The 11,165-nt window shown below is 49.2% G+C and overlaps 6 non-coding genes across 6 annotated transcripts; all 6 read right to left on the reverse strand.

Annotated features, from left to right (window-relative positions):
* Positions 1-772: 772 nt before the first annotated feature.
* Positions 773-891, reverse strand: LOC138254583 (5S ribosomal RNA). Its single transcript, XR_011197243.1, has one exon. It is a non-coding gene; the product is annotated as a 5S ribosomal RNA (ribosomal RNA).
* Positions 892-2,581: 1,690 nt separating this feature from the next.
* Positions 2,582-2,700, reverse strand: LOC138255732 (5S ribosomal RNA). Its single transcript, XR_011198197.1, has one exon. It is a non-coding gene; the product is annotated as a 5S ribosomal RNA (ribosomal RNA).
* A 1,675-nt stretch (positions 2,701-4,375) lies between these two features.
* Positions 4,376-4,498, reverse strand: LOC138252785 (5S ribosomal RNA). The gene has a single exon (XR_011195506.1). It is a non-coding gene; the product is annotated as a 5S ribosomal RNA (ribosomal RNA).
* A 1,675-nt stretch (positions 4,499-6,173) lies between these two features.
* Positions 6,174-6,292, reverse strand: LOC138256877 (5S ribosomal RNA). Its single transcript, XR_011198309.1, has one exon. It is a non-coding gene; the product is annotated as a 5S ribosomal RNA (ribosomal RNA).
* A 1,675-nt stretch (positions 6,293-7,967) lies between these two features.
* Positions 7,968-8,090, reverse strand: LOC138252787 (5S ribosomal RNA). Its single transcript, XR_011195508.1, has one exon. It is a non-coding gene; the product is annotated as a 5S ribosomal RNA (ribosomal RNA).
* Positions 8,091-9,765: 1,675 nt separating this feature from the next.
* Positions 9,766-9,884, reverse strand: LOC138251147 (5S ribosomal RNA). Its single transcript, XR_011195047.1, has one exon. It is a non-coding gene; the product is annotated as a 5S ribosomal RNA (ribosomal RNA).
* Between the last annotated feature and the right edge of the window lie 1,281 nt (positions 9,885-11,165).

An 11,165-nucleotide genomic window follows, 5' to 3' on the forward strand; every position in this document is an offset into this window, starting at 1 on the left:
GTTAAGGACACCTGTTACAGCGCCAGGAAATGCCGGAAAATGCTGCCGAATGCTTTTAAAACAGCTCAAATTGTACGCACCTTTCCTCTTTTTATTCCCTGTTTCTGGAATGCTCTGCTTTTGGACTCTATTACACTTGCGTCTGCAACTCACTTCATTCTTCCACACCTAATAGATCATCGTCCTTTTATCAGATTTCCCACACGCTGTGCTGATTTTTTGCATTTGGTTGCCAATTGTAGGCTCGAGCACTATTTCTTGGGGGCTAAGGATTATTCATGGTACAAGTCTTAAAGAAAATAAGTCGGGGGACTAACCAAGTTAGACACTATGCAAGTGACATCACGGCACATGACATCACGGCACATGACATCACGGCACATGACATCAGGCCGTGTGAAATCGCACCTGGAAAAACAGGAAGTGGCATCACAACCCATGACCTGCCAGGAAATGAGATGCCAAGAAGTGAGATCTGATCTGAAGACCTGACACATATGCTTACCGCAAGAAAGCAAAGCCTTAGCTAGGGGAGCCTTTGTCCGTCGTGGAGCAAATGCTGTCTTGACTTTGGGCCGAGTGTAAAGTGCATAATAATTGTAAGTTTTCCTTGGGAAAGTGTGTATTTTCGTGTTAATGCTGTTCTTTTTCCTTTCTTTTTTTAAGAGAGTAAAAAAAGAGTGTAGTAAATAAAAAGTGTCAAATGAAATTAGCGAGGAAGCTGTGTAATGGAGGTTAGACGTGCGCCACCTAGTGTGCGCGAGAGGCAAAATGCCTACAGCACCTGGTATTCCCAGGCGGTCTCCCATCCAAGTACTAACCAGGCCCGACCCTGCTTAGCTTCCGAGATCGGACGAGATCGGGCGCATTCAGGGTGGTATGGCCGTAGGCAGGAAAGGCTGCACTTTCAGCTCTCTTCTGCTCACCCGGCCCACCGGCCTGGAGCCGACTGCTCTTAATTGCAGCGGAACACCCTCCCACTGGGAACTCCCACACTGCCCCAGGCACAATGCCCCAACCCACACGGAACAACATTTTTTACTCCTCCATTTACCATGCTCGGCGCTACTCCCGCTTCTCTCGTCTTCACAGGCTGCAGCAGCCCCCACCAAACCTAGCACGACCAGCAGGCGGCGCCTGTCACACTCTCAAGTGCAATGGACAACCCTCACCTCACACAGCATGTGCTGCGCCTCCTTGGACCCCTCCTTAGGGCATGACACCGAGGAGTCACCAGGGGAGACGCTGCTTCTCAACAGCAGCCTTCATTCCCCCCTCCCAAGGACCAATAGTTGCTGCTATGCAGTTCTCTTTTCCTCATCCCACTGGGTGGCGACACCTCCATTCACTCTGGCCAGGAGAAATAGCTCTTCTACACTACCTTAACAACTCCAGAAAGAAACGGGAAGGCACGCCAATCACTTACCTCTTCTTGCACTTTTTTCACTTACTGGAGAGGCTCTGTCACTCAGACTCTGCCATCTGCAACACATTCGCCATGCCTTGCAGGCAGAGGGTGGCCAGTCTTTCCTTTCCTTTTGGCAAACCAGGGTCCCACTGAAAGTACGTAGGAGTTGTCGGAAAAATCGGATCTGTCATCATGGACTCCTTTCTGAAACAAGATGCAAAATAACGCCCCTTCTCACAATCCCAGTGAAAGTGAAAGGGTCAGAGGTGTGTTGTTTAATGCTTAGGACGCAACAGTGGATCACGTGCTCTCTGCTGGGATGTTTTCCTATGTTGAAGAGGGTTTATTCTGCACAGGCCCTGCTCACCCATTCTTTCTGTGGTCGATAAATGGATCGTTGAGTTAATGACACCTCTTACAGCGCCAGGAAATGCCGGAAAATGCTGCCGAATGCTTTTAAAACAGCTCAAATTGTACGCACCTTTCCTCTTTTTATTCCCTGTTTCTGGAATGCTCTGCTTTTGGACTCTATTACACTTGCGTCTGCAACTCACTTCATTCTTCCACACCTAATAGATCATCGTCCTTTTATCAGATTTCCCACACGCTGTGCTGATTTTTTGCATTTGGTTGCCAATTGTAGGCTCGAGCACTATTTCTTGAGGGCTAAGGATTATTCATGGTACAAGTCTTAAAGAAAATAAGTCGGGGGACTAACCAAGTTAGACACTATGCAAGTGACATCACGGCACATGACATCACGGCACATGACATCACGGCACATGACATCAGGCCGTGTGAAATCGCACCTGGAAAAACAGGAAGTGGCATCACAACCCATGACCTGCCAGGAAATGAGATGCCAAGAAGTGAGATCTGATCTGAAGACCTGACACATATGCTTACCGCAAGAAAGCAAAGCCTTAGCTAGGGGAGCCTTTGTCCGTCGTGGAGCAAATGCTGTCTTGACTTTGGGCCGAGTGTAAAGTGCATAATAATTGTAAGTTTTCCTTGGGAAAGTGTGTATTTTCGTGTTAATGCTGTTCTTTTTCCTTTCTTTTTTTAAGAGAGTAAAAAAAGAGTGTAGTAAATAAAAAGTGTCAAATGAAATTAGCGAGGAAGCTGTGTAATGGAGGTTAGACGTGCGCCACCTAGTGTGCGCGAGAGGCAAAATGCCTACAGCACCTGGTATTCCCAGGCGGTCTCCCATCCAAGTACTAACCAGGCCCGACCCTGCTTAGCTTCCGAGATCGGACGAGATCGGGCGCATTCAGGGTGGTATGGCCGTAGGCAGGAAAGGCTGCACTTTCAGCTCTCTTCTGCTCACCCGGCCCACCGGCCTGGAGCCGACTGCTCTTAATTGCAGCGGAACACCCTCCCACTGGGAACTCCCACACTGCCCCAGGCACAATGCCCCAACCCACACGGAACAACATTTTTTACTCCTCCATTTACCATGCTCGCCGCTACTCCCGCTTCTCTCGTCTTCACAGGCTGCAGCAGCCCCCACCAAACCTAGCACGACCAGCAGGCGGCGCCTGTCACACTCTCAAGTGCAATGGACAACCCTCACCTCACACAGCATGTGCTGCGCCTCCTTGGACCCCTCCTTAGGGCATGACACCGAGGAGTCACCAGGGGAGACGCTGCTTCTCAACAGCAGCCTTCATTCCCCCCTCCCAAGGACCAATAGTTGCTGCTATGCAGTTCTCTTTTCCTCATCCCACTGGGTGGCGACACCTCCATTCACTCTGGCCAGGAGAAATAGCTCTTCTACACTACCTTAACAACTCCAGAAAGAAACGGGAAGGCACGCCAATCACTTACCTCTTCTTGCACTTTTTTCACTTACTGGAGAGGCTCTGTCACTCAGACTCTGCCATCTGCAACACATTCGCCATGCCTTGCAGGCAGAGGGTGGCCAGTCTTTCCTTTCCTTTTGGCAAACCAGGGTCCCACTGAAAGTACGTAGGAGTTGTCGGAAAAATCGGATCTGTCATCATGGACTCCTTTCTGAAACAAGATGCAAAATAACGCCCCTTCTCACAACCCCAGTGAAAGTGAAAGGGTCAGAGGTGTGTTGTTTAATGCTTAGGACGCAACAGTGGATCACGTGCTCTCTGCTGGGATGTTTTCCTATGTTGAAGAGGGTTTATTCTGCACAGGCCCTGCTCACCCATTCTTTCTGTGGTCGATAAATGGATCGTTGAGTTAATGACACCTCTTACAGCGCCAGGAAATGCCGGAAAATGCTGCCGAATGCTTTTAAAACAGCTCAAATTGTACGCACCTTTCCTCTTTTTATTCCCTGTTTCTGGAATGCTCTGCTTTTGGACTCTATTACACTTGCGTCTGCAACTCACTTCATTCTTCCACACCTAATAGATCATCGTCCTTTTATCAGATTTCCCACACGCTGTGTTGATTTTTTGCATTTGGTTGCCAATTGTAGGCTCGAGCACTATTTCTTGGGGGCTAAGGATTATTCATGGTACAAGTCTTAAAGAAAATAAGTCGGGGGACTAACCAAGTTAGACACTATGCAAGTGACATCACGGCACATGACATCACGGCACATGACATCAGGCCGTGTGAAATCGCACCTGGAAAAACAGGAAGTGGCATCACAACCCATGACCTGCCAGGAAATGAGATGCCAAGAAGTGAGATCTGATCTGAAGACCTGACACATATGCTTACCGCAAGAAAGCAAAGCCTTAGCTAGGGGAGCCTTTGTCCGTCGTGGAGCAAATGCTGTCTTGACTTTGGGCCGAGTGTAAAGTGCATAATAATTGTAAGTTTTCCTTGGGAAAGTGTGTATTTTCGTGTTAATGCTGTTCTTTTTCCTTTCTTTTTTTAAGAGAGTAAAAAAAGAGTGTAGTAAATAAAAAGTGTAAAATGAAATTAGCGAGGAAGCTGTGTAATGGAGGTTAGACGTGCGCCACCTAGTGTGTGCGAGAGGCAAAATGCCTACAGCACCTGGTATTCCCAGGCGGTCTCCCATCCAAGTACTAACTAGGCCCGACCCTGCTTAGCTTCCGAGATCGGACGAGAGAGATCGGGCGCATTCAGGGTGGTATGGCCGTAGGCAGGAAAGGCTGCACTTTCAGCTCTCTTCTGCTCACCCGGCCCACCGGCCTGGAGCCGACTGCTCTTAATTGCAGCGGAACACCCTCCCACTGGGAACTCCCACACTGCCCCAGGCACAATGCCCCAACCCACACGGAACAACATTTTTTACTCCTCCATTTACCATGCTCGCCGCTACTCCCGCTTCTCTCGTCTTCACAGGCTGCAGCAGCCCCCACCAAACCTAGCACGACCAGCAGGCGGCGCCTGTCACACTCTCAAGTGCAATGGACAACCCTCACCTCACACAGCATGTGCTGCGCCTCCTTGGACCCCTCCTTAGGGCATGACACCGAGGAGTCACCAGGGGAGACGCTGCTTCTCAACAGCAGCCTTCATTCCCCCCTCCCAAGGACCAATAGTTGCTGCTATGCAGTTCTCTTTTCCTCATCCCACTGGGTGGCGACACCTCCATTCACTCTGGCCAGGAGAAATAGCTCTTCTACACTACCTTAACAACTCCAGAAAGAAACGGGAAGGCACGCCAATCACTTACCTCTTCTTGCACTTTTTTCACTTACTGGAGAGGCTCTGTCACTCAGACTCTGCCATCTGCAACACATTCGCCATGCCTTGCAGGCAGAGGGTGGCCAGTCTTTCCTTTCCTTTTGGCAAACCAGGGTCCCACTGAAAGTACGTAGGAGTTGTCGGAAAAATCGGATCTGTCATCATGGACTCCTTTCTGAAACAAGATGCAAAATAACGCCCCTTCTCACAACCCCAGTGAAAGTGAAAGGGTCAGAGGTGTGTTGTTTAATGCTTAGGACGCAACAGTGGATCACGTGCTCTCTGCTGGGATGTTTTCCTATGTTGAAGAGGGTTTATTCTGCACAGGCCCTGCTCACCCATTCTTTCTGTGGTCGATAAATGGATCGTTGAGTTAATGACACCTCTTACAGCGCCAGGAAATGCCGGAAAATGCTGCCGAATGCTTTTAAAACAGCTCAAATTGTACGCACCTTTCCTCTTTTTATTCCCTGTTTCTGGAATGCTCTGCTTTTGGACTCTATTACACTTGCGTCTGCAACTCACTTCATTCTTCCACACCGAATAGATCATCGTCCTTTTATCAGATTTCCCACACGCTGTGCTGATTTTTTGCATTTGGTTGCCAATTGTAGGCTCGAGCACTATTTCTTGGGGGCTAAGGATTATTCATGGTACAAGTCTTAAAGAAAATAAGTCGGGGGACTACCCAAGTTAGACACTATGCAAGTGACATCACGGCACATGACATCACGGCACATGACATCAGGCCGTGTGAAATCGCACCTGGAAAAACAGGAAGTGGCATCACAACCCATGACCTGCCAGGAAATGAGATGCCAAGAAGTGAGATCTGATCTGAAGACCTGACACATATGCTTACCGCAAGAAAGCAAAGCCTTAGCTAGGGGAGCCTTTGTCCGTCGTGGAGCAAATGCTGTCTTGACTTTGGGCCGAGTGTAAAGTGCATAATAATTGTAAGTTTTCCTTGGGAAAGTGTGTATTTTCGTGTTAATGCTGTTCTTTTTCCTTTCTTTTTTTAAGAGAGTAAAAAAAGAGTGTAGTAAATAAAAAGTGTAAAATGAAATTAGCGAGGAAGCTGTGTAATGGAGGTTAGACGTGCGCCACCTAGTGTGCGCGAGAGGCAAAATGCCTACAGCACCTGGTATTCCCAGGCGGTCTCCCATCCAAGTACTAACCAGGCCCGACCCTGCTTAGCTTCCGAGATCGGACGAGATCGGGCGCATTCAGGGTGGTATGGCCGTAGGCAGGAAAGGCTGCACTTTCAGCTCTCTTCTGCTCACCCGGCCCACCGGCCTGGAGCCGACTGCTCTTAATTGCAGCGGAACACCCTCCCACTGGGAACTCCCACACTGCCCCAGGCACAATGCCCCAACCCACACGGAACAACATTTTTTACTCCTCCATTTACCATGCTCGCCGCTACTCCCGCTTCTCTCGTCTTCACAGGCTGCAGCAGCCCCCACCAAACCTAGCACGACCAGCAGGCGGCGCCTGTCACACTCTCAAGTGCAATGGACAACCCTCACCTCACACAGCATGTGCTGCGCCTCCTTGGACCCCTCCTTAGGGCATGACACCGAGGAGTCACCAGGGGAGACGCTGCTTCTCAACAGCAGCCTTCATTCCCCCCTCCCAAGGACCAATAGTTGCTGCTATGCAGTTCTCTTTTCCTCATCCCACTGGGTGGCGACACCTCCATTCACTCTGGCCAGGAGAAATAGCTCTTCTACACTACCTTAACAACTCCAGAAAGAAACGGGAAGGCACGCCAATCACTTACCTCTTCTTGCACTTTTTTCACTTACTGGAGAGGCTCTGTCACTCAGACTCTGCCATCTGCAACACATTCGCCATGCCTTGCAGGCAGAGGGTGGCCAGTCTTTCCTTTCCTTTTGGCAAACCAGGGTCCCACTGAAAGTACGTAGGAGTTGTCGGAAAAATCGGATCTGTCATCATGGACTCCTTTCTGAAACAAGATGCAAAATAACGCCCCTTCTCACAACCCCAGTGAAAGTGAAAGGGTCAGAGGTGTGTTGTTTAATGCTTAGGACGCAACAGTGGATCACGTGCTCTCTGCTGGGATGTTTTCCTATGTTGAAGAGGGTTTATTCTGCACAGGCCCTGCTCACCCATTCTTTCTGTGGTCGATAAATGGATCGTTGAGTTAATGACACCTCTTACAGCGCCAGGAAATGCCGGAAAATGCTGCCGAATGCTTTTAAAACAGCTCAAATTGTACGCACCTTTCCTCTTTTTATTCCCTGTTTCTGGAATGCTCTGCTTTTGGACTCTATTACACTTGCGTCTGCAACTCACTTCATTCTTCCACACCTAATAGATCATCGTCCTTTTATCAGATTTCCCACACGCTGTGCTGATTTTTTGCATTTGGTTGCCAATTGTAGGCTCGAGCACTATTTCTTGGGGGCTAAGGATTATTCATGGTACAAGTCTTAAAGAAAATAAGTCGGGGGACTAACCAAGTTAGACACTATGCAAGTGACATCACGGCACATGACATCACGGCACATGACATCAGGCCGTGTGAAATCGCACCTGGAAAAACAGGAAGTGGCATCACAACCCATGACCTGCCAGGAAATGAGATGCCAAGAAGTGAGATCTGATCTGAAGACCTGACACATATGCTTACCGCAAGAAAGCAAAGCCTTAGCTAGGGGAGCCTTTGTCCGTCGTGGAGCAAATGCTGTCTTGACTTTGGGCCGAGTGTAAAGTGCATAATAATTGTAAGTTTTCCTTGGGAAAGTGTGTATTTTCGTGTTAATGCTGTTCTTTTTCCTTTCTTTTTTTAAGAGAGTAAAAAAAGAGTGTAGTAAATAAAAAGTGTAAAATGAAATTAGCGAGGAAGCTGTGTAATGGAGGTTAGACGTGCGCCACCTAGTGTGTGCGAGAGGCAAAATGCCTACAGCACCTGGTATTCCCAGGCGGTCTCCCATCCAAGTACTAACTAGGCCCGACCCTGCTTAGCTTCCGAGATCGGACGAGAGAGATCGGGCGCATTCAGGGTGGTATGGCCGTAGGCAGGAAAGGCTGCACTTTCAGCTCTCTTCTGCTCACCCGGCCCACCGGCCTGGAGCCGACTGCTCTTAATTGCAGCGGAACACCCTCCCACTGGGAACTCCCACACTGCCCCAGGCACAATGCCCCAACCCACACGGAACAACATTTTTTACTCCTCCATTTACCATGCTCGCCGCTACTCCCGCTTCTCTCGTCTTCACAGGCTGCAGCAGCCCCCACCAAACCTAGCACGACCAGCAGGCGGCGCCTGTCACACTCTCAAGTGCAATGGACAACCCTCACCTCACACAGCATGTGCTGCGCCTCCTTGGACCCCTCCTTAGGGCATGACACCGAGGAGTCACCAGGGGAGACGCTGCTTCTCAACAGCAGCCTTCATTCCCCCCTCCCAAGGACCAATAGTTGCTGCTATGCAGTTCTCTTTTCCTCATCCCACTGGGTGGCGACACCTCCATTCACTCTGGCCAGGAGAAATAGCTCTTCTACACTACCTTAACAACTCCAGAAAGAAACGGGAAGGCACGCCAATCACTTACCTCTTCTTGCACTTTTTTCACTTACTGGAGAGGCTCTGTCACTCAGACTCTGCCATCTGCAACACATTCGCCATGCCTTGCAGGCAGAGGGTGGCCAGTCTTTCCTTTCCTTTTGGCAAACCAGGGTCCCACTGAAAGTACGTAGGAGTTGTCGGAAAAATCGGATCTGTCATCATGGACTCCTTTCTGAAACAAGATGCAAAATAACGCCCCTTCTCACAATCCCAGTGAAAGTGAAAGGGTCAGAGGTGTGTTGTTTAATGCTTAGGACGCAACAGTGGATCACGTGCTCTCTGCTGGGATGTTTTCCTATGTTGAAGAGGGTTTATTCTGCACAGGCCCTGCTCACCCATTCTTTCTGTGGTCGATAAATGGATCGTTGAGTTAAGGACACCTCTTACAGCGCCAGGAAATGCCGGAAAATGCTGCCGAATGCTTTTAAAACAGCTCAAATTGTACGCACCTTTCCTCTTTTTATTCCCTGTTTCTGGAATGCTCTGCTTTTGGACTCTATTACACTTGCGTCTGCAACTCACTTCATTCTTCCACACCTAATAGATCATCGTCCTTTTATCAGATTTCCCACACGCTGTGCTGATTTTTTGCATTTGGTTGCCAATTGTAGGCTCGAGCACTATTTCTTGGGGGCTAAGGATTATTCATGGTACAAGTCTTAAAGAAAATAAGTCGGGGGACTACCCAAGTTAGACACTATGCAAGTGACATCACGGCACATGACATCACGGCACATGACATCAGGCCGTGTGAAATCGCACCTGGAAAAACAGGAAGTGGCATCACAACCCATGACCTGCCAGGAAATGAGATGCCAAGAAGTGAGATCTGATCTGAAGACCTGACACATATGCTTACCGCAAGAAAGCAAAGCCTTAGCTAGGGGAGCCTTTGTCCGTCGTGGAGCAAATGCTGTCTTGACTTTGGGCCGAGTGTAAAGTGCATAATAATTGTAAGTTTTCCTTGGGAAAGTGTGTATTTTCGTGTTAATGCTGTTCTTTTTCCTTTCTTTTTTTAAGAGAGTAAAAAAAGAGTGTAGTAAATAAAAAGTGTAAAATGAAATTAGCGAGGAAGCTGTGTAATGGAGGTTAGACGTGCGCCACCTAGTGTGCGCGAGAGGCAAAATGCCTACAGCACCTGGTATTCCCAGGCGGTCTCCCATCCAAGTACTAACCAGGCCCGACCCTGCTTAGCTTCCGAGATCGGACGAGATCGGGCGCATTCAGGGTGGTATGGCCGTAGGCAGGAATTCTGCACTTTCAGCTCTCTTCTGCTCACCCGGCCCACCGGCCTGGAGCCGACTGCTCTTAATTGCAGCGGAACACCCTCCCACTGGGAACTCCCACACTGCCCCAGGCACAATGCCCCAACCCACACGGAACAACATTTTTTACTCCTCCATTTACCATGCTCGCCGCTACTCCCGCTTCTCTCGTCTTCACAGGCTGCAGCAGCCCCCACCAAACCTAGCACGACCAGCAGGCGGCGCCTGTCACACTCTCAAGTGCAATGGACAACCCTCACCTCACACAGCATGTGCTGCGCCTCCTTGGACCCCTCCTTAGGGCATGACACCGAGGAGTCACCAGGGGAGACGCTGCTTCTCAACAGCAGCCTTCATTCCCCCCTCCCAAGGACCAATAGTTGCTGCTATGCAGTTCTCTTTTCCTCATCCCACTGGGTGGCGACACCTCCATTCACTCTGGCCAGGAGAAATAGCTCTTCTACACTACCTTAACAACTCCAGAAAGAAACGGGAAGGCACGCCAATCACTTACCTCTTCTTGCACTTTTTTCACTTACTGGAGAGGCTCTGTCACTCAGACTCTGCCATCTGCAACACATTCGCCATGCCTTGCAGGCAGAGGGTGGCCAGTCTTTCCTTTCCTTTTGGCAAACCAGGGTCCCACTGAAAGTACGTAGGAGTTGTCGGAAAAATCGGATCTGTCATCATGGACTCCTTTCTGAAACAAGATGCAAAATAACGCCCCTTCTCACAACCCCAGTGAAAGTGAAAGGGTCAGAGGTGTGTTGTTTAATGCTTAGGACGCAACAGTGGATCACGTGCTCTCTGCTGGGATGTTTTCCTATGTTGAAGAGGGTTTATTCTGCACAGGCCCTGCTCACCCATTCTTTCTGTGGTCGATAAATGGATCGTTGAGTTAATGACACCTCTTACAGCGCCAGGAAATGCCGGAAAATGCTGCCGAATGCTTTTAAAACAGCTCAAATTGTACGCACCTTTCCTCTTTTTATTCCCTGTTTCTGGAATGCTCTGCTTTTGGACTCTATTACACTTGCGTCTGCAACTCACTTCATTCTTCCACACCTAATAGATCATCGTCCTTTTATCAGATTTCCCACACGCTGTGTTGATTTTTTGCATTTGGTTGCCAATTGTAGGCTCGAGCACTATTTCTTGGGGGCTAAGGATTATTCATGGTACAAGTCTTAAAGAAAATAAGTCGGGGGACTAACCAAGTTAGACACTATGCAAGTGACATCACGGCACATGACATCACGGC

Source organism: Pleurodeles waltl, chromosome 8 (assembly GCF_031143425.1).
Source record: "Pleurodeles waltl isolate 20211129_DDA chromosome 8, aPleWal1.hap1.20221129, whole genome shotgun sequence".
NCBI lineage: Eukaryota > Metazoa > Chordata > Amphibia > Caudata > Salamandridae > Pleurodeles > Pleurodeles waltl.